General features: G+C 34.4%; 1 protein-coding gene across 9 annotated transcripts in view; it reads right to left on the bottom strand.

Moving 5' to 3' along the window:
* Window positions 1-21,248, bottom strand: part of GALNT13 (polypeptide N-acetylgalactosaminyltransferase 13) — a 604,605-nt gene that overhangs the window by 122,769 nt on the left and 460,588 nt on the right. The gene's annotated exons all lie outside the window — the stretch shown is intronic.

Here is a 21,248-nt window from a genome sequence, read left to right as displayed (position 1 = left end):
CTTAGCAGGAATTTTTTCAGTTTTTCATCATTGATACTGATGTTACGTGTGGCTTTCTTCTGTGTGGCCTTTATTATTGTGAGGAAGGTTCCCTCTATGCCCACTTTGTGAAGAGTTTTTATCATAAATGCATGTTGAATTTTGTCAAAATCTTTTTCTGCATCTCTTGAGATGACCATATGGTTTTATTCTTCAGTTTGTAAATGTAGCATATCACACTGTTTGATTTGTGGATTTTGAAAAGTCCTTGCACCTCTGGGATAAATCCCACTTGATCATGGTATATGATCCCTTTAATGTATTGTTGAATTTTGCTAGTATTTTGTTGAGGTATTTTTTCTTATATTAGTGATATTGCCCTGTAATTTTCTGTTTTTGTGGTATCTTTGTCTGGTTTTGGTATCAGGGTAATGGTGGCCTCATAGAATGAACTTGGAGTGTTCCTTCCTTGCAGTTTTTTTTTTGGAATAGTTTCAGAATGATAGGTGTTAACTCCCCTCTAAATATTTGATAGAATTTGCCTGTGAAGCCATCTGGTCCTGGACTTTTGTTTATTAGAAGTTTTTAAATCACAGTTTCAATTTCAGTAATTGTGATTGGTGTTTTCATAATTTCTATTTCTTCCTGGTTCAGTCATGGAAGATTACACTGTGTAAGAATCTGTCCATTTCCTCTAGGTTGTCCATTTTATTAGCATATCATTGCTTGTAGTAGTCTCTTATGAGTTTTTGTATTCCTGCCTGTGATGTTTAATGTAACATTTTTTTAAATTAATTTATTTATTTTGGCTTTTTAGGGCCTTACTTGTGGGCATATGGAAGTTCCCAGACTAGGGGCTGAATCAGAGCTACAGCTGTCAGGCCATTCCACAACCACAGCAACTTAGGGTTTGAGCTGCATCTGTGATCTACACCACAGCTCATGGCAATGCCAGATCCTTAACGCAGTGAGTGAGGCCAGGGATTGAACTGCATCCTCATAGATACTAGTCAGGTTCGTTACCACTGAGCCACAATGGGAACTCCCTATCATTTCTAATTTTATTGATCTGAGCCCTCTCCCTTTTTTACTTGATGAGTCTGGATAAAGTTTTATCAATTTAGCTGATCTTTGCAAAGAACCAGTTTTTATTTTCTATTGTTTTCTTCATCCCTATTTATTTCTGCTCTGATCTTTATGATTTCTTTCCTTTACTAACTTTGGGTTTTGTTTATCTTTGTTTCTCTAGTTGCTTTAGGCGTAAAGTTAGGTTGTTTGAGATTTTTCTAGTTCGTGGGATAAGACTGTATTGGAATAAATTTCCCTCTTAGAACTGATTTTGCTGTATCCTATAGGTTTTAGATCATCATATTTTCAGTGTCATTTGTCTCTAGGTATTTTTTGCTTTCCTTTTTCATTTCTTCCATGATCCATTGGTTGTTTAGTATAATATTGTTTATCCTCCATGTTTGTGTTTTTCACATTTTTTTTTCTTGTAATCGATTTCCAATCTCATAGTATTGAGGTCAGAAAAAAGATGTTTGATAAAATTTCAGTTTTTAAAAATATACCAAGGCTTGATTTTTGGTCCCACATGTGAACTATCCTGGAAAATGTGCAATAGTCACTTGGGAAGAAAATATATTCTGCTGATTTCAGATAGAATATTCTATAAATATCAATTAAGTCCATCTGGTCTAATATGTCATTTAAGGCCTATGTTTCCTTATTGCTTTTCTGTCTGGATAATCTTTCTATTGCTGTAAGTTAGGTGTTAACTTTCCCCACTATTATTGTGTTATTGTCAATTTCTCCTTTAGTGGCTTTTAGCAGTTGACATATAGTGAGGTACTCCTATGTTATGTGCATATATATATTTACAGTTGTTATAAGCTTCTTCTCAAATTGATTCATTGATCGTTATGTAGTTTCCTTCTTCGTGTTTTGTACCAGTATCTATTTTGAAGTCTATTTTGTTAGATATGAGTATTGCTACTCCAGCTTTTTTTTTTTCCATTTTCACAGAATACCATTTTCCATCCCCTCATTTTCAGTCTATATATGTTCCTAGATCTAAAGTGGGTCTCTGTAGACAGCACATGGACATGTCTTGCTTTTGTATCCATTCCGTTAGTCCTTGTCTTTTGGTCAAAGCATTTAATCCATTTACGTTTAAGGTAATTCTTGATAAGTATGTACTTATTGCCATTTTGTTGTTTTGGATTTGTTTTTGTGGGTCTTTTTTCTTCCCTTCCTCTTTTGTTCTCCTGTGGTTTGATGGCTATCTTTAGTGTTGTTTTAGATTACTTTTTGTGTGTATGTTTGTATTGTGTATTTGATTTGCAGTTACTGTGAGTTTTTGATATAGCACTGTATATCACTGCTGTTATCACACAAGATTTTTTTAAGTTGCTGGTTTCTTAATTTCCAATGCATTCCCAATATCCTGCTCACAATACATCCGGTGTGTATATCCAGTAGAAAACCCAAAATCTACAATCATTTTAGAATTTTTGTTTGTTTTCTGGGTTAAAACCTTGTCTGTTGAACTCCCTCTGGCAACTTCCTCTCCTGCCTAGGCTTTCAAAACCGTCAAGATCTAGCTAGGAAAAAGATCTGGACAAAGAATAGCCTATATTTGGATATTCAGGAATGTGAATGGTTAGACCTTTCTTATGTGAAAGGAAAGAAGTGCCTGATAAGAGAGCCAATGGACTGTATACAGATTATCTTTTTTTGTTTTTATTACATTGTAAGCAACACCAGTGACCAAGGACATAAATGTTAATGATTTTCCTTTAATGAAGCCATCTAATCAGTACTCTTGCATTCAGAATAGTACAATGATTAAACTAATATAACATATGCATATATGAATATTTGAAAACACTCAATTTAGGAAGAAAAGTAGCCAATGTAATACTGTATAATGAAAAAAAAATCATCTTTCTTTTTTATAAGATTTATTGCCAAGCATTTTTTTTTTCAGAGATTTGCTAAAATTCATTAACTCCACTTGCAGAGATACAATATGGTCCCCTCATCTGATATTTATACCTCTGCTAATTAAATCATATGCTTCTTTTGCAATGCTGATTTTTGAGATCAAGGGGTACATTTTGAGTCAGTCTACCTTAACAGATTGCTTCAGACAGCAGTCTATCACATTAGGTTTAAGAAAATAGCCATTCTAACTTACAATACGTTTTACTGAGGAGCAGCAATCTAATTCACATCGATTTTGAGTAAACCTTTACATACCCATCTGCTCCATTTTAAGCTGGGTTTGTATAAATCAATGCATCTCTAGCATCAACATGCACTCAGTAATCAATGGGTAGGGAAAATCATTATTTACTGCTCAGTAATTGTGTTTACATTCAAATAAAATAAAATAAAATGTGCAAGGCCATTCTGGAGAAAGAACAAGTGACCCATGAATCACAAGCAGATTGTCTCCCTTTAGTTTGTCAAATGAAGCAGAATACTTGAGGCATTTCACCAGGAAAGTAAGGAGAAAGTCCTGAGTCTCAACTTTGCCTAGTTTTAGTCCTCAAACACTGAGGCAGTTGTCAACATTTTCATGATCTTTTCATCCTAGGAACCCTCCAGTTGGTAAACAGTAGTTCTAGCCACCATGGCTCTGGACATCAGTCCTCTTTGCTGGATTATGATCAGCTCCAGTGCTAATCTAGCCTCTGCCCACCTGCTCATGCTTGGCTCTGTAATTATCCCCCTTGTCATTTGAACTTGGAGTATATCATCAGTCTCTCTAGTGTTTGAATCTTAGTCTTCCCTAGCGGATTATAGTTTGAATTCATCTCACTCATGCTCTGTGTTCAAGACCTCCTTGAACAGAATACCTAATCTAGTTCCAACTCCATTTGAGCTCTCATCTCTGGTACCACCAGCTATCTGATTGCTGCCTCAGTGCCACTGTGAAAGGTGGGAAGAAGAGTCAATCAACAGCAATAGAAATAGAAATAAATGCAGTACCTTGTCATTCTGATTCTCCACACTTTAGTAAGGCAAGCTTAAAAGCAGCAGACAGAACAGCCCAGGTTTCTGCCTCACAGCACAACCGAACAGATGGGCTGCGATGAAATTGCCCATCAAAATTTGTTTTGTCCCATTTTATTACAGTTATTCAGGCAAGGAATGTAGGCTGAACAAGGAATGGCTGAAAATAGGTTCTGTTTTTAGTGAATTTCAGTGAGTTAAAAAATTTATAGTACCATCAATGCAGGCCACGCATTTCTTTCATTGTAGCTTCTTGTAGACTTAAAAATGCTGAAAGATTGCTCTTGGCAGGTATCTAAGTATTAAAGTTAGATGTATAAAACTGGAACAATGCAAAGAAAATGGGCAAGCCCTTTGCTAAAAGTTCACACAAATTTGAGACTCAAATAAGCAAATGAGCATATATTTTTAAAAAGGTAAAATTTTTTTTTAATCCTGAAAAGAAAAAAAAAGCAAGTAAATAAAATCAAAATAGCACCAGTTATGATTCTTACTTATAGTCTTGTTTAACCTTTTCCCATTGTTTTTAATAGGTTGTTATATTGCATGAAAATGTTGAATTAAGTGATTTTGAACCTAGAATTTTTTTTAATATTTCAAGGCACTATAAAGTTTTACATAAAAGTGAACATAACTCTATGGATGCATATAGAATTGGCTTAGCATTATAAGTGACCTCTCAGTTTTCTATCTTTAATCAAAGTGTCTAGTAAAAGATAACCAATTTTGGGGTCACATAATGAAGAATAGAGAAAAACACTTTTAACATACCAAAATTTAACTAAAATAGATTAACTTATAAAAAAAAAATCACAGATTTTTTAAAAAGGAATGATCCTCTAAAAGAAATGAGGAATGAAAAATAATATTAAAGATAACTGGATCACTGTTCCATGGTAGCAAAACTTGCTGTTTGAAAGAGTATCTTTCTTTCTTTTAATGCATATATTTAGAACATCATATAATTTGTGTCAGAGCACAGTACATCAGAGAATGATTTTAAGAAGTCAAGTATTCCTTAGCAATATGCAAAAACATTCACATCTTACAGAAATATTTTCTGTTGGTAAGGGCATTAGCCCACTCAAAGCTCAGATATACTCAAAATTCATTGAGGTTAAGTTGGAACCTCATTTTGGCAGATCAAAGGATAATAGGTAAATTCAAATTTAAAAAGTTAAAATATTTGTAATAAATTTTAGTCATTTAATTAGCAGTCTGCTTTATGAGGCCCATTTGAATATAACAGAGCTGCATACTGTCATTTTTTATCCTTTATATGGCACATACTAAAAGACAGATGAAATCTTCCTCCTTCTGCCATCACTCCAGCTGAATATCAAATGTGACTGATATTGGGGCCTTAGAAAGTGTCCTGACCATCCCGCTGAATGACCAACTATCCCAAAATGTATCTTTGTTACAGGTGGGAACATGGAAGACTAGAGTATTTAAAAAGGTTGCCCAATGTTACAGACAATATAAAGTCCAGTTTTTCTCCAAATATTCTTCACCAAAGCACAGTGTCTCATAATTGCCTCCTGAGAGTGACTAAACTCAGCTAACTAAAGAACCTGCATTCATTAAATATCAGAAGCAGCCTACTTCCTACCTTGAACATGTAGCCAAATGAGAAACCAGGAATAGACTTGGGATCCCAAGGTTGACAGTAAACTCTAATAAGCTTACAAGAATTCAGATGGATTATTAAACCAAAGCTAGCACTCTTATCAGTAATACAAGAAGAACAAAAAATACTAATGGTAGAAAATGCATTGCCAAAAATAAAGCAAGAGTGTTATGACACATGTTTTACTCTCCCATAGAGTTAAAAGCTAGGAAGAATCTTAGAGGTCAGTTTATACTTTTAATATGGAAATTAAACAATTGACTTGGACTAAGAAAAATACATACTCAAAACTGTATTTCAAAAAATATATAAAGGCGATTAGAAGGTAGATCCAATTTATCTAATTTCCAGTACAATGTTCTTTTCAACATACTGTCTAGGTCTCCACACCTTTCTTTACTTTCAGTCAGCCTCCAGGTTAATAAAAACAGATATTGTCAAATATATAGATCATTTAAGACTACCAAAAGCTTTTCATAAACAGAGATACATGTACCACTAGTGGAAAAAATAAGTCTTTTAGGTGGTATATGCATACCAATCTACATCTTAATAGGTAAGTTTTTAAGGCTCAGTTATGAGGAGATTTAAAATAAATTTAAAAATAAGTATAGATTAGGATATGGCAAAAGTAATAAAAGAGATAAATTAAGGACAGAGGCTTGGAAAACACTGATTTAAAGTGGAATATATTATACATATAAAATTGAGAAGAGTGTTTATTTACCAAAAGTCATACCAGTGATGAGGTTTCCTATATAAAATAGTTTAGTGTTAAGTGATAGAATATCTTACATAAATATGAAATGAGTTAGAATACTCCATGATACCTACCCTATAAAATTTCCTCAAAAGAATTTATTTCTGTTGTATTGCTTTATTGCATTATTGATTTCAAGAACTGATTAAAAAGCACTTTTCCCATGGGTCTAGATTTCTCACAAAAATCTAATCTAAACAGACTGAAAACTCGCAATTTTCAGGGCCTTAAGTGACATACAGAATTTTAGAGTCTGAGTTTAGAAAATCAGAATAATAGACCAGAGACACATTTCTTCATTTACTCCCAAAGACTGCTAAGAAAAATCTACTTAATAGCAGTTAAATTTACTTAATAGCAGAAAGCTAATGGGAAAATCTGTAGATAACCTTGTCGAAAACAAAGCAAACAGGTTTTAAACCAATTCTGAGAAGATTTGCTCACAAATAATAATTGAATGATGATCAAAGAGAAATTAGAAATTGTGTTTAGTAGAGATTTAGTGAACAATATCAGACCTCAGTGAAGTTCAGTTGAGATATCTGAAACCATTTTAATTCCAAGGGGAAAGTGATGATAAACAGGAATATTTGAGAAACAATCTTATTCTATTCCCAGTAAGAACAACTGGCAATGAAAGATACTGGCAGGAAGAAAGGCAGAAAGACTCTTATCACTAACCAGGGAAATTTTAAATACTTTCTTTGGTCTGCTGGTAGCAAGGTGAAAATGTGACCTCGGAGTCCATTATCAAAGACAATTTAACCCTAGAACATAGTGTCTAACATTCTAGAACATTATGAAATAATTTTGCTTGAAGAAAATACTCATTTTAATGCAGTCACTCAGACTAAAAGCTGTCTTGTGGATGCTGTGAGATTTTATTATTACATTTATAAATAAACACTGTGGTTATCACTTAAGCATATCAGCAATAATAAAAATGAACAAACATTTCACAGTTCTATAATAAACTTTTATTATATCATATGTTTTATGTTTGTTTTTCAGATATATTATTTCACATATGATTTTAAAAGACTGATTGCACTGCAATATGTAATATAAATTCTGAAGTATCATCCACCAAAGTTGGAAATATATTTCCTAAAGACAAATTTGAACCAGTGACAGAGTTGCAATTCATGTCACATGGTTTAAGAAAAACTACATTTGCCTAATGAGAGCCAAAAATCACAGTATCTAAGAAATAGAAAAGATTAAAACTATCAACATCTGTCATAGTGATGAAGGTTCAAGGAATTTGGGGCCCTCATTTATAGTCCCCCTGACATATCCCAAACATCTATCAGGTACCTAGATTTAAACATGTCTCATTCAAAACCCTGGGTTTTCCCATCAACTTCATTAGGAATATATGGCATCTTCTCTAAGAAGATTAATTTATTGGCCTTGTTAGTTATTTTCACTTTCACTATTAAGTCCATAGACAACAGTTAGTTATCTCAGGAGTTATCACAGTACAGAGCTGAATAAGAAACAGCCCAGACACACATGAACATTTCAGGAATCAGCATTACATCTCTGTAATAAGAAATCTCTTGTATCCATTCCTATAGAGAAATCACGTTACATTCAATCTTTGAAAAGTTTTACATTTTTTTTTAAAATATATGGAACTCTTCACAAATTTAGTCATCTATGTTCAGGGACCATTCTAATCTTCTCTGTATCATTGTATCATTCCAGTTTTGTATGTGTTCTGCTGAAGTGAGCACAAGCTTTACATGTTTTATTACTTTGAAGTATGTTTAAATAATTGAAGTGTATCTTATTAGGAACTTTTAAAGAATTGCTACCTTCTAGGAAAATATTTGAAACATTAAATTTTCCTAGGATGTCCAATTGATTAATAACAAAACTAGTTAAATTTTTAGATATATAGACACTTAAGAGAAACAAAAACTGAGTTATTTTATAAAAGTATTCATACAAAGTGAATATTCTTTGCCAGTTCCTGCTATACCTTCCAACAGTGTAAAATAGCAAATTATTTTTGAATGGACTATTAAAATAATAGGACCTACTCTACCCAACACAGTCTTGAAAAAGAACCAGTTTAGAAGATTTAAACTACCTGGTTTTGAAGTTCCCATCATGGCTAAGTGGGTTAAGACACCATTTAGTATCCATGAGGATGGGGGTTTGATCCCTGGCTTTGCTGAGCCATGATGGGAACTCCTTATTTATTTTTATATTGTCTTATATGACATTCTAGACCAAGCAAAACTAATCCATGTTTCAAAAGCACCAGTCATAGCTGACTTTGGGAGGATGGGATTTAAAGAAAGGTAAAGGGGAGTTTTCAGGAGAGATATTAATGTATTATAATTTGAATAGTCTTGGTTTATACAATTGTATACATTTTCAAAGACTCAGAAATACAAACTTAAGGTATTTATAATTCATTGTATGTAATTTTTACCTCAAAAAAACCTTTAGGAGTTCCCATCTTCATGCAGCAGAAACAAATTCAACTAGGAACCATGAAGTTGTGGGTAAGATCCCTGGCCTTTCTCAGTGGCTTAAGGATCTGGCATTGCCATGAGCTGTGGTGTATGTAGGTTACAGATGTGGCTTGCATCCCGTGTTGTTGTGACTGTGGTGTAGGTCAGCAGCTGTAGCTCCAATTAGAGCCCTAGCCTGGGAACCTCCATATGCCACAAGTGCAGTCCTAAAAAGCAAAAGCAAAACAAAACAAAAAAACCCTAAACAAATATTGACTTTGGTTGGTGCTATTTAAGTGTTTAGTGCTTTTATACCATACAAAAACTACTAAAACTAAGCAAATTCAGCAAGTAGCCAGATACAAGATTAACATGCTGAAACTGGTTACATTTCTTTATACTAACAATGAAATATGAGAGAATGTAAAAATGAATACATTTTAAAATTGCATTCCCCAAAATAAAATACTTAGGTATAAACCTCACCAAGGATCTGAAAGACTTATATGCTGATAACTATAAAACAAAAAGGAAACTAATGGTGAATCAAAGAAATGGGAAAGATATGTCACACATTTGGATTGGAAAAATTAATATTGTTAAAATGGCAATGCTACCCAAAGCAATCTATGGATTTAATGACATCTCTATCAAATTATACATGATGTGTTTCACAGAAAAAGAACAAATAGCCCTAAAATGTATATAGAAATATAAAAGATCCATAATTTCCAAAGCAATACTGAAGAAAAAGAACAAAGGAAGAGGCATAACCCTTCCAGACTTCAGACAATACTACAAAGCTACAGAAATCAAAACAGCATGATATTAGCACAGAAACAGACATATGAATTAATGGATTAGAATAGGGAGCCCCAGAATAAAACCACACACATACAGTAATTAATCTTTGACAAAGGAGTTAAGAATATACAATGAGATTAAGATATTCGCTTTAGCAAGTGGAGTTGGGAAAGCTAGACACTTGCATGTAAATCAATGAAATTAGAATATACCATCTAACCATACACAAAAACAAACTCAAAATTGTTTAAAAACTTAAACATAATATATGACACTATAAACCTTCTAGATGAGATCAAAGGCAAAACATTCTCTGACATAAATTGTACCAAAGTTTTCTTATATCAGTCTCCCAAGGCAATAAAAATAAAAATGAACAAATGGAACCTACCCCAACTTACAAGCTTTTATACATTAAAGTATAAATAAAATGGAAAGACAACCTACAGAATGGGAGAGAATATTTGCAAATGATGAAAATATTAGTAAGGGCTTGATTTTCAAAACAGACACACAACTCATACAATTCAACAACAACAACAAAAACATGCCACTTGAAAACGAACAGAAGACCTAAATAGACATTTCTTCAGAGAAGACATACAAGTGATCTCACTAATAATTAGAGAAGTACAAATCAAAACTACAATGAGGTACCACCCTGCATTGGAGAGAATGCCCATCATTAAGCAGTCTACAAATAACAAATGCTGGATATGGAGAAAAAGGAACCCTCCTATACTGTTCATGGGAATATACACTGGTGCAACCACTAGGGAGAACAGTATGGAGGTTCCTCAGAAAACAAAGGATAGAGTTATGATCCAGCAATCCCACTCCTGGAAGAATATCCAGACAAAGCTATAATTCAAAAAGATGCATGCGGTCCTATGTTCATAGCAGCATTATTCAAAATAGCTAAGACATGAAAACAACCTAAATGTCCATTGACAGTTGAATGGATTAAGATGATTTGGTACATATATATAGTGGAATACTACTCATCCATAAAAAGAATGAAGCAATGCCATTTGTAGCAACATGGATGCAACTAGAGTCTCATACTAAGTGAAGTCAAAAAAAAAAAAGGCAAATACCATGAGATACCACATATATGGAATCTAAAATATGACACAAATGAATCTCCTTACAGAACAGAAACAGACTCAAAGAGAATAGAATTATAGCTGCAGATAGGGAGGGGATTGGGGATGGGATGAAGTGGGAGGTTGAGGTTAGCAGATATAAGCTATTATACAAGGAGGGAATAAACAATATCCTACTGTATAGCACAGAGAACTGTATTCAATGTCCTATGATAAATCATAATGGAAAATATTTTTTTAAAAGTACATATATAACTGAATCCCTTTGCTGTAAGCAGAAATTAACACAATATTATGAATCAACTATACATCGATTTAAAAACAACAAAAAAGTATTCTGTGATTTTAAATATTTAAGTATTAAATATTGAATATTAAATATTAAGTAATATTGAGTATTTAGTATTTCTCTACCTACAGTATTAAATTTAAGTATTTATGTCAATTTTACTATGTCTTCAATTTACTTTGAAGTTGATTAAAAATAGATGGGTTGGGCGTTCCCATCGTGGCTCAGTGGTTAATGAATCTGACTAAGAACCATGAGGTTGTGGGTTCGATCCCTGGCCTTGCTCAGTGGGTTAAGGATCCGGCATTGCTGTGAGCTGTGGTGTGGGTCATAGACACGGCTTGGATCCCCCGTTGCTGTGGCTCTGGTGTAGGCCGGTGGCTACAGCTCCGATTTGACCCCTAGCCTGTGAACCTCCATATGCTGTGGGAGCAGCCCAAGAAATGGCAAAAAGACCAAAAAAAAAAAAAAAAAAAAAAGATGGGTTATTAGAGAGCTGATGGATGGGTATGTGATAAAGGAAGTATACAGTAGAATGGTAATAGCAGAATATAGGTGGTTAGATATACAATTGTTCTCTGTAAAATTTTGTCAACTTTGCTGTGTATTTGAAAATTTTCATAAAATTTTGAGGAAAAAATATACAATATTATCCACAGATACAATAGTAGACAGATAAAAATCACTGCTAGGACATTAAATATATATATATGATAAAATATTACCACAAAACAAAATTATTTAGGGTGTTTTATCTCAATATGGAGAATATATGGATAGTGCTATTATTATTAAAATTAGCTTGATAATGACATTAAAAACTTTGTTTTCTCATCAAATACCATACTCACCAACAAGGTTTTAGAAATCATTTAAATTCTATAATGACATCCTCAAAAGAAGGTTGGAGGAACCCAGTGGTTTTTGTAAACTAAAGCATGAACAGTATTTTTGTAGTATTTGTCTATGCGTCTTTCATCACAACTTCAGTGAAAGAATGTTCATAGGAAAATGACTTTTCTCTTTCATTTTAAAGGTAAGCCTTGAATTTAATTAGAAAATAATTGTAATTATTTGCACTTAGGAAAAAAACTTATGAGACACTCAAAAATATTGTTTAGTAGTGCTAAGAAGTGCTCATAAAACGAATCAGTAAAAACACAAAAAAATTAAGTGCCTAAGGCACAATGTCTAATTGATGTACGTTATTTTATCTGTTTTGAGAATATTAATGTTTTGGTTACATGATTTAGCTAATTTCATACAAGAGAATATTTTAGAGTGAATATATTTCAGAAATCATTCACTTCCAGGTACCTATTATTTATTTATTTATTTATTTATTTATTTATTTTTTAGGGCCATACCTGCAACATATGGAAGTTTCCAGGCTAGGGGTTGAATCAGAGCTACAGCTGCCCTTCTACATCACAGCCCCAACAATGCCAGATCCAAGGAGCATCTGTGACCTACACCACACAGCTCAAGGCAATGCCAGATCCTAAACCCACTGAGTGAGGCCAGGGATCAAATCCACATCCTCATGGATACTATTTGGGTTTGTAACCTGCCGAGCCACAACGGGAACCCCCCGGGTACCTATTTTTAACAACAGAATGTATATGAAATTATTTTACCTAATAAATGTTTAATGTGCTACTCATTAAGTAGTACTTGATTAAGTTATTTAATTTATCAATTCACATAAAGATTTATTAAGTAGTTGCAATGTGCCAATTACTATGAGAAGAAGGATATATTGGTCAATACTGTGTTTATAGTTAAAACAAAGTTACAAATCCTTTTCATATAGGACACATTAACAGAAGAAGCATTAATGCTTACAAGACTAGGTAAGGACATCCAGGCAAAGTTCCAAGTATGACCAGGAATTTAGCTTTGTAAATTTTAGAAGAGAAGCAATAAGCTGAGGAGGGTTTCATGTTGTGCAGCTGATGATGTCAAGACAGCATCTATCCTTTGGAATCTCATGCTTCGTGCCAAAGAGAAAGCTTAAATATTGCTTTTCTCATCTCAGTATGGCAAATACCGTAACATCAGAATGAAGCATGACATTTACATGTACCTGTGCTGATGCATGTCAAGAACCAAGAAAAAGAATTGACATCCTGCATAGTTTAAGAGAGTATTAGATTGACTCATAAGAAATGGTTATTTGTGTTGGTCAAAAATGTTCAATATCAGCAATTTCATAGGGTTCCATTAAGTATTATTTTTAAAAGGCAGGTCTTCATTTCTTCATCTGACCTGTTACAAGTCCTCAGCTGATTTATTGAAAGTACCAAACAAGACGGCAAATCCAACAGTACATAGTACACACTATATCTATATCTATATATCTGTATCTATATCTACAAGTAACCTGAGCTTTTGCCATGCAAAACATGGAGCTCAATAAGGGTACAAGCCTGGAGTGGATAATTCTACTGACAGATGAGTGAGGACTAAGTTTAACAGTTTGTAGATTCAAAATCAGTCCACAGAAGTTAGTAATTATATAATTATTATTAAATTCCAATCAATAATTCCAGTCTCATTTCTGTCTAAGAAAGACTACAGCAGAGATCCATATAGGTAGGGAATTGGTATCATAGAAACCAATGGGGAGTCCCAAGAATAGAAAACACTAGTATTCAAATATAGGAACCTAGACATGGCAGAGCCAGAGTAGAGAACAGAGAATTGGTAAAGATCTAGGGTTAAGAATTATAACAAGAAGGGCTTATTGAAGGCTAATTATTTAGGGACTACTATGCTAATGTCCTCTATATTCATTATTTTATTTGAATTGACAATAAGATGATGAGATATATAATATCCATTATACAGATGTTAAAATTAAGCTCAAAGAGGTTTAAATCACTTGGGGAAAGTTGCACAATTAGTAAATGGCTGAGTTGATGTTTGAAACTGGACCAATGTAATTCAAAACTCATGATCTTTCTATGACTTTATGCAAGAAAATTACCCATTTACAGAGGAAAAAGGCCAAAACTCATTCTGGAGTAGCTGTCATTCAAAGTTAGTCTCTAGTTGCCAGGGAAGCAGAGAGAACATAAATAAGATCCTACCAAGACAAATGGATGCTGCTCAGAGAAGCAGCTAAAAGACTTTGCACAGGACTTGTCACATTCTCAGAGTGCCCAGGGAGGCTAAATAAGCTTTAGTAGGCAGAGATGGAGGAGAACAAGTGGAGACACTGAATAGGAGGGACACTAAATATCCCTACACTGGTAGGTACACAGAAGGAACATAAGTAGGTAGGATTGAGAAATCATTCTTATGATGGCGACCATGGAAGAGAGGGAGAATGCAGTGTTAGCAAGGATGTGACTTGAGTCAGTCTGACCCGGACTCAATTCAGGCTTTGCATCACCACATCCCATGTGGCAGACGATCAGAAGATCTTCCACCTCTTTGAACCTAATTTCTCATTTGTAAAGTGGGAAAAATTAAAAGACCTACCTCATGGATTATGAGCCTTAAATGAGATAATGCATGGATAGCATTTGGAACTATGTCTCAGAGTATTAATGAGCATTCAATAAATAGTATTTGTTGACCTGAAGGCTGCACATTTTACTTTTCAGACACTGTAAAAGTAAACACCCGTTTCATTTACCTGAGACTCAAAGACACATTTTAGGGAAAACCAAATTGGTACAAAGTTAGAGAGAAACTGGTCCAGAAGAGGAGCAGGTTGGGTAGAGCTGTGGGGCAGGCAGTGGCAATGATACACCCATGTTTGACTTCATTGGTTATTAAAGCACAGGAAAGGCTGGCTGACTTACCTGAGCTTGAAGCGGGTACAGTGAGCCATACTAGGCAAGTCTCTGATCCTGCCTGGGCTTCAATCTATTCATTTGCTAAAAGGGGTAGTGATATTTCATAGCATGTTATAATGCTTGCAACCAAGTAATCTTGTGTAAATACACCTTAAATTGAAACAATAAGTAAACCAGCTTTGTATTATTATTGTCAAACACCACTGAAAAAAGTATGAAATTTCCTCAAAGAACTGAAATGAAGAATTTCACATGAAATAATTAGACTTTCTGAAAGACGGTGCATTTAGTAAATAGTTTCTTTGCTTCAAAGAAAAATGAATACTATGGTGAAGTTTTAATGGTTTCTATGGTTGATTAATATGCGTATTTTATTTTTACCTTTTATCTGCTTTTATATAAAACTACTTGTTTTATTGATCAAAGTGTTTAGAACCTATATTTTCCTTGTGATAGTGATGCATGGATCAATATGATCTTATAAGAGATTTATTTGTGTACTAGGGACTGAACGTTCCCATAAAATAGAGCTCTGGTCTTTACTGAATTTTTATTTCAGTTCAAATCTAGAAGATCACAGCTGAAAACTTCTACCACAAGATGCAAAAAAAAAAAAAAAAATTATAATGCTAAATCATGTCTCCAAGCATTTTTTTCAGCTTTATTAAATCTGAGCTCTTTCCAAAGAATAATGCTATGTTTACATCATTTCCAAAAGATTTTACATGACCTTGCCATTAATGCTTAGACTGAATCAGAATGAAAACTGTGCTAAGTCATTCCTGTGGTTTAAAGTCCTTCGATGCCTCCCTTTGTTCTTCATGATAAAGACTAGAGCTCTTTATGGGGCATGCATGGACCTTCATGAAACTGTAAATTTCCCTTCTCTTTAGTCTCAAATTCTGATTACCACCTCCAGATCCAACTCCATTTCCCATACACACATCTTAATCTTAAGGAATAACAGAGTATTTATTCCAATAAGGCATGCTTTCACACACACACACACACACACACACACACACACACACACACACACACACTCTCTTCCTCTTAAATATTCTTTTTGAAGCTTGAAGTAGAACCGCTAGTTTCTACATGCCATTTAAGACATTATGCAAGGATGAAGTTTTCTGATAAGCCATTGTCTCAACCCCACTTGTCTTGTGTCACCTGCCACATAATGCTATTCCCTGTTTGCCTACATGTGTCCTAACCAGAATATGATTATATAAAGGTACCTGTGTCCTTTATTTCTACATTCCTGAAACTAGTATGTTCATTGGTTCATAGTAGGGAATTAATGAATATTTTTTATTGAACAAATGAACGAATAAAAGTCACCCTTGCTGCTATTCTGGTTCTAAATTAATGGTCTATTTTTAATACAGTTGTTCCTACTTTATTCTTTTGTCCTTAAATCTCAGAGGCTCTAGCTACTGAGTTTCCCCTTTTTAGCAACACCTAAGAGAAATGATACCTATTTCAGCACACAGTTTAGCGAGCAGAGCCTGGATATTTCGAGCAGACTCTACTGGCATGGTCCTCCTTCTGATTTTCACTCAGCATCATTGTGCTATGTAGTCATGGAAAGACTTAAGGTTATTTAACACTGGATCCATTTTATGTTGCCTTTAGATCTAGATGACTGACTAGTGTCCATAGATTTAGGACATTAAGTCTATTTGCTAGATTGGAACTTCCTGGCATCAGTTTCTGGACATACACATCTCCTTCCCTCCTGGCTTCTTTCTCTGCACCTGTGTCACCCTAGGGCTTGGATTTACATCAATTCTCAGATCTTTACCAATGTGAATGATTTCACAGTAAATTGATCCATGATCAGCCACATCCTAAAACGTGACTTGTGATAGCTTTAAATGTTGGTTCTAGCACAGACCTATTTGTGAATAATTTGATTTTAGGCAAAGAACATTTTTATTTCTTCCATTTTTAAAGGAAATACTTATAATTAAAAACATTTAGGAGTTCCCATTGTGGCACAGCGGAAATGAATCCAACTAGGAACCATGAGGTTGCAGGTTCGATTTGGCTGGGAGCTGTGGTGTAGGTCACAGATGCGGCTCAGATCCTGCCTTGCTGTGGCTGTGGCATAGGCTGGCAGCAACAGCTCCAATTCAACCCCTAGCCTGGAAACCTCCATATGCCGTGGGTGTGGCCCTAAAAAGACAAAAACAAAAAACACACAAAAACATTCCTTTTATCCTATTCATCTATATTTTGGCCAAGGAGGAGAAAAACCTAGAAGTCAGTCCCTTTTGGTAAAAATGCTTTATATTATTTTGCATAGTATTTTACGTGATCCTTGTGATGTTTCTGTAGCCAAGATGACTGTATTTTATCCATATTTAATGGATAGGAAATAGTAACAGGATAAATCCAGTGACTTGTTCCCTCGTTTATGTGTTTGATCATTGACGTTGATAATTAAATGGAGATCTTTTGATTCCCACTTTGTGGCTCTTTTGTTGGATTATACAAACCTGTTTGCTGATGATTGTTCATGTAAACAATCCAATTATCCAGCATTGCATTTGATTAACAGAACAAGTATAATTTGTTATCATATTTTCAAATATTATTATTCAAATGATTAGGTATCTAAAGTGTTTTAATGATCCTACAAGAGTGGTAATCTTGAAATCAGAGTATTTATTTCAAAAATTTAGTGAAAAACAAAGGCAGAATTATTAGAATGAATCCACTAGTCTTTTCATTTCTGTGATCCTTTAAAAAGTTTTGGAAAGGCTCTGATTCTGGCTCTGCTGTTTTCATCCTTAATGCTTACCTCTGAATAATGTGCAGACTCCAGAGAGACAGATATTCAAGTGCATTTCCAAGACCTTGCAGAATAAAAGTGTGAGGGACTGCTTTGTGAAGGCTTTCCTACTGTCTAGTATAAAATGGTATTGGGACTACCTCAAATAGATTTCCCTGCAGGACACATGGTTAGGAGGCAACTCACAGCACATCAGAGACAGGCCAGGCCCAAACATGAAATAGATGCCGTGGCTTTGTTATGAATATGACAGACTTCAGGGTCAACTCTCCTGTGAAGAGGGAATGCACACTGTTTTTCAAAGGAGCTCTAAGACATGCTAGGAAACCTAACACTTGTGTGGGTGTTTTTTCCCTCTTGCTTATAAATTCTGCCTGGTAGAAATACACTTAAAAAACAAGCAAACAAAGGAAGCACATTTTAACACTGTGAAACTATTAAGCACTACTAACACCATTAAATTGGCAGTGAATATATTAAGAATGCCTAACCAAACAAATATGCTTAAAAAATTATTTGGGCAACAATTCCTAAAAGTAGATTTTTTTTCCACTCTCAAATGACTGGGAATTCATTTAAGTAAGAAACAGCAGTCAAGTAGAGTAGTATGAAGTAGGATTATAGAGTGGTTAAGGATCAAGGCTTAGGAACAAGACCAAGGCAATCAGCCTCTAATACTTCCTAAGTCTGGTACATTGAGTATCTGTTTCCTCATCTTTGTAATAGATATATATCACTCTCTATACTATGGTCCAAATTAAATAAGATAAACCCTGGCAAGTCTCCAGCAGAGTTGGAGGAAGGATCAATTATTAGCTATTGCTGACTCATTACTATTAACATGAAGATACTGGGTAAATAGAAAGTCCTCACAAGTTAAGTGACCTCAGAAATACCAGTTTGGTGAAGAGAACACCAATTCTGAGCCTGTTGGAACTAGATTAGGGAGCCAGCTCCGCTGATTTATTTTCTTTCTTTTCCTTCCTTCCTTCCTTTCCTTTCCTTTCCCTTTCTCTTTCTTTCTTCCTTCCTTTCTTCCTTCCTTTCTTCCTTTCTTTCTTTCTTTCTTTCTTTTTCTTTTTTTTCTTTCTTTCTTCTTTCTCTCTCTCTCTCCTTCCTTCCTGCTTTCTTTCTCTTTCTTTTTCTTTCTTTCCTTCCTTTTTTCTTTCTCTTTCTTTCTTTTCTTTCTCTCTCTCTCGCTCGCTCATCTGCCCACCCGCCTGCCTGCCTGCCTGCTTGCTTGCCTGCTTGCTTTTGCTCTCTCTTTTTTGACACACCCATGGCACGTGGAAGTTCCTGGGCCAGGGATAGAATCTGCCCCACAGCAGCAACCTAAGCCACTGCAGTAACAATGCCGGATCCTTAACCTGCTGCTCCACAGGAGAACTTCTCCAGTGATTTCTGACTATATGATTTTACCACTGTACTTAGTCTCTTCATGGCCTAAGTTGCTTCCTCTAAATAAGAATAATACCTACTTCTGAGAGCTGTGGAGAATATAAGGTCACATTTGCCAAGTACCTTACTGTAGTACTTGGCTAGTCCCTTTTGCCTTTATTGGTAATCTATGGCTACAACCTCTGTCCATCATTTCAGTTGGACAGAATTGAAGACTACACATTTCTCTTCCATGTATCTTGTCTGAGAATATAACCTCTTAATTCTATTAGCTTCAATACTATCAACAAAGTTAAGAACAAACAAAATATGTAGGCAACTGATTGGCATGGAGATATCAAACTTGACAATAATTGGTTAAACCACTGAAAGATGAATGACTTAAAAAGTAGAAAAGATACAGAAAAAAATGACAAAAAATAATTGCAGGTTTGACTACATAAAACTTTAAAAATCAGATCTTTAAAATACCCATTACCAAAATAAGAACAAAAAGGACATTTGGAATAAACTGTTATATTGATAACAAATGTGAGAAATTATGGGTTATTATCTTTGTATAGTATGTGCTCACATAAAATTTCTAAATACACTAAGGCTGTGATAAAAAAAATGAGCAAAAAGCAAGAATTGATTTTACAAAAGCGAAAGGGGAAATAAACATAAAGCAAACTTATTTTTTTTTCTTTTCTTTTTACAGGCACACCTGCAGCATATGGAAGTTCCTGGGGTAGGGGTTGAGTCAGAGCTGCAGCTCTTTGCCTATGTCTCAGCCAAGGCAACACTGGATCCAAGCCACATTTGTGCAATATGCTGCAATCTGTGGCAACACCAGATCCTTAACCCACTGAGTGAGGCCAGGGATTAAACTTGCATTCTCATGAACAGTGTGTGTGGTTCTTAACCTGCTGACCCACAACAGGAACTCCAAAATTTTTATTAATCTGAGTATATGGACTAAACTAATTAGATAGGATTAATAACCTGTTAATTATTTTAAAAATTAAATTAATAGTGATTACTGCTGGTGATAATGCCTAATAACATTCTAAGTTTCTAACATTGAGTTCGCCTTTCAAATTTTCTGGATGTGTTTATATTATTCTTATCTGTAACTTTTATAGTAAAACATTAGATATTAGATTAATAGGTTTGGAGTACAAGAATGAAACCATGAAATGTGCAGTTGGTTTTTGTGTACAACAATTATGTATTGTATCTTTTTTTGAGACTATTTCTAGAAACTCTAACTTGCACAGGTACTTGATCAGAGTCTAAGAGAATCTACACAGTAGGCAGTAAATGCATGGTATTCTATTTAAATGTGTTGAAAAAATAATGTCTGCTGTGAATATATTAAGACTGCAACTTTAGAAATTGGAAGAAGGTGGAAGTCTATGAGAAAATAGATAACTGACAAAGTAACTATCATTTTTTATATTTTCCTAGTATTTTTTTATTTTTGGGAAGCACTGTCATATACATGTCTTTCATTTAATCCATTTAATGATTCTATAAAATATATATTATTCCATTTTTAGAGATGAAGATGTTGAGCCTGAAAGAGGTTAAATAACTTCCTTATCCAAGCTCAGAAACCAGTAGACTACAACTACAATTCAGGGCATGGACCTGAATTTCCCAACTGAAGGATCTCTGCTTTCTACTATGTTGGCTTGGATATAAAAAGTATTCATATATGAGCTTCAATGATAAAGAATGAAGTATTATTGTTGATTATCACAGGGATTTTGGATGGAGGATAGGAGGTAAATAGAAAGTGAACACATATAAGTTCTTACTGTTTTGAGAACATTGGGATAAAAAGTCCTATTGATAGCTAAAGGAGTAAGACTGCAGTGAAGATTAGATGCGTTGTCAGGAAATGCTGACTTGAAAGTCCTTATAATAGAGACTGAGAATCTCCATTCCAGAGTTGATGGAGATCCCAGAAAACAATGATCTTCTTTAATTATTGGGAGTTTGTGGCTCTACTCTAGTACTTTTAAGTAGGTCTCAAAAGTGATTTGATGTTAAAACTATGCTTTGGGTCAAACATCATCTCTTTATTCTAGAACTGTGCTGTCCATAAAATTAAATTTAAATTAATTTACATTAAATAAAATTAGAAATGCAGTTCCTTAGTCATTCTAGATATATTTCAAGTGCTCAATAGGCACAAATAGCT

The sequence above is a fragment of the Sus scrofa genome, chromosome 15, assembly GCF_000003025.6.
Source record: "Sus scrofa isolate TJ Tabasco breed Duroc chromosome 15, Sscrofa11.1, whole genome shotgun sequence".
Taxonomy (NCBI): Eukaryota; Metazoa; Chordata; class Mammalia; order Artiodactyla; family Suidae; genus Sus; species Sus scrofa.
Note: the sequence above shows the minus strand (reverse complement) of the source record. Positions and strands in the feature narration are given on the sequence as shown.